The 2,608-nt window shown below is 36.4% G+C and overlaps 1 non-coding gene across 1 annotated transcript; it reads left to right on the forward strand.

The window, feature by feature from the left end:
• Positions 1–2,290: 2,290 nt before the first annotated feature.
• LOC130890301 (U6 spliceosomal RNA) lies at positions 2,291–2,402 on the forward strand. Its single transcript, XR_009058736.1, has one exon. It is a non-coding gene; the product is annotated as a U6 spliceosomal RNA (small nuclear RNA).
• Positions 2,403–2,608: the final 206 nt, after the last annotated feature.

Here is a 2,608-nt window from a genome sequence, read left to right on the forward strand (position 1 = left end):
ATTACTGGAGCAAACAACTTTCAAAACTAAGAAATGACAGAAATAGCTAACTACCTGGCCAGTCATCCAAGGTTCCTATATAATGTTGGGGAATTCATATCCAGCCTCTGTAGAATATCTGACAGACTTTTCTGTGAAGCAGGAATTTAGAAGGACTGTTTTCTTTTGTCTTGGAAAAGTTCGACAGTCACTTTCTTTAGTGTCCTGCTTGTCTAATTTGGACAGCATACTGTCAGCAGTTGAGGCAAGGGCAGTTCCTTTTCCAATGGCTAACTTTGTCACAATGAAAACAAACTCCATATGTAGGGTCTTTGATGCCCATAATCCATTTTTGAAGTAAATTAGTGCTGCTGGGCACAGATGTGTCTCACAGTCATGAAAAACCTTAGGTTATTAAAACATCTTAAATGTCATATTATGTAGGTCTCTGAAGTACTTGAAGACCATCTAATCTATCTAAAATATATCTCTGTTTAACACTGAAAACATACCTAACATAACAAATTTGATTATTATACATGATTAACTACTAATCTGTATTTATTAATCATACATTACTTTTTAAATGAGCTGCATAGGTAGCACTTTTTGCTATGCTGTATATATGCTTCTACTCTTGTTTAAGAGTAGGTACTTCAAGGTTGCTGTTAGGAATGGTCACGGTTCACTTAAGCAAGAGTAGAAACATATCTACAGTATAACAAAAATAAACTTCAATTTATATCAATATACAAAATATCTAAAACAAGAGAAGAAACATATAGAGTATGTTCTAACAAAAATAACTTTAAATTTATATCAAGATACAAAAATACCTTAAATAAGAGTAGGAACATATATAGAGTATGTTCTAATAAAAGTAACCTTAGTTTTGTATACAAAAATCCATAATATGTAAAATATTTTAGATTAATAGTTGCTTTTTAGCTTAAAGAAGATTCAATAATCTACCCTTTCATCCTATCCTTTCCATATCCCCATCTTTTTTTTTTTTAAATCTAGAAAGAGATCCTTAAATCCACCCTCTTTTGCTTAGTTTCCTCCCTAACCATGACCAGTAACAATTTTCAACTGAGCCCTCTAAATGATACAAACATTCCTAAGCACCCAGTGACCAGAAACAACTCAACTCTCCTCTTGGGAAGGTGGACACTGTGTTCTTAAAATTACTTCATGTTGACTTTGCAGGGTGGCAGCTTCTTTAGGGGACCCTGAGAAAATTTAGATAGTGGTCAAGTCTTGGGAGATCTACCGGTTGTCCAGTCTCAGTCTGATGGGAAAGTACAGGGCCTATCTGAAGTCCTGGCTGGAGTAGTCTGTGAGGCTGGACCCTCTCAGCTAGCAGCTTTGGAGTGATCCTGAACAGTTAGTTAATAGTCAAAAACTGACATTTGGGTGGTGTTTGTCAACTTATTTGCACGACCACTATCCATGTGGAATTGTGGGCCCATCATCTTTTTGGAAACTTCAAGGTTGCTGCTAGGAATGGTCATGGTTCACTGAAGAAAACTTAAAATATTTTAAATGTCACATGCGGCAGATCTCAGAGAGGTTAAAGGACCACACTCTGTTAATTAAGCTTAATTCCTCATTACCTGATTCAGACTCAGACCTGAAATCATGTATAGGAAGCTAGGTGAAGCCTATTTCCAGAATGTTAGTACTCTATATGAAATTGTAGTTTCATCCATAGCTGAGTCTATCAATGCCATTTATTTGCATTTTTAGCTTTGGTCATTGATCATTTATAGAAGTTTATTAAAATACTTGTTTTATGGTTTCTCCTGATTTTTTTTTTCTGAAGCTGTTCTGTCATCCAAAGCAGCATGATTTTTCAGAACAGGCATAAAGTCTTTTAATTGTTCTGTGGATGGGTTTTCCCAATGCTGACAGGGAATGATTGGACCAAATTTGACTTTGGAGACTGCAAGAGCCCCCCTAAGGTGTTTCCCAAAGGCAAGGGATTACCTTGTTTGTCCCATGTTGATCTGTATTCATTACTCCAATGCTAGGCTTTGCCACACTCATTTTCACTGATTTATGAATATTTTTGATATTTCCCTGTATTTGTGTTTTTGGTCTTGCTGTTTCTTCTCTTTATATTTCAGGGCAGTTTGGTGGCTAGAATACTCCTTGCCTGAAGGCAACAGTAGATTTAATTTAGGCACCAGCATTGAATTATTAGTAGAAGCTATATGGAGACTAGTGTTGTCAAATGTTCTTTTCAGAGGGAAAGACTGCCTGGTTTTACCTTGTGTGAGTTCAGACGCAGAAGTGGAACCCTGCCCTTGTATATAACCACATTCGGCAGCACATGTACTACAATTGGAACGATACAGAGAAGATTAGCAAGGCCCCTGCGCAAATAAAATAAAATAAAAAAAGAAGTAGTTCCAATGTTTCACAATACAAAATAATACAATTTTCAGGGTTCAGTAAGTTCATTCCACTGAAGGCTAAATAATTTTCCATGGCTCTCCATAACCATACAGAGCATTGCTTTATACTCTTTATTTCTTATTCATCTGGACAGTCTCCAAGGCAGATTTCATTGCTCTCCTCATCTCCTTTTTACAAATGAGGAGGCAAAGCATCAGGAGGTTGGATA

Source organism: Chionomys nivalis, chromosome 18, assembly GCF_950005125.1.
Source record: "Chionomys nivalis chromosome 18, mChiNiv1.1, whole genome shotgun sequence".
Classification (NCBI taxonomy): Eukaryota; Metazoa; Chordata; class Mammalia; order Rodentia; family Cricetidae; genus Chionomys; species Chionomys nivalis.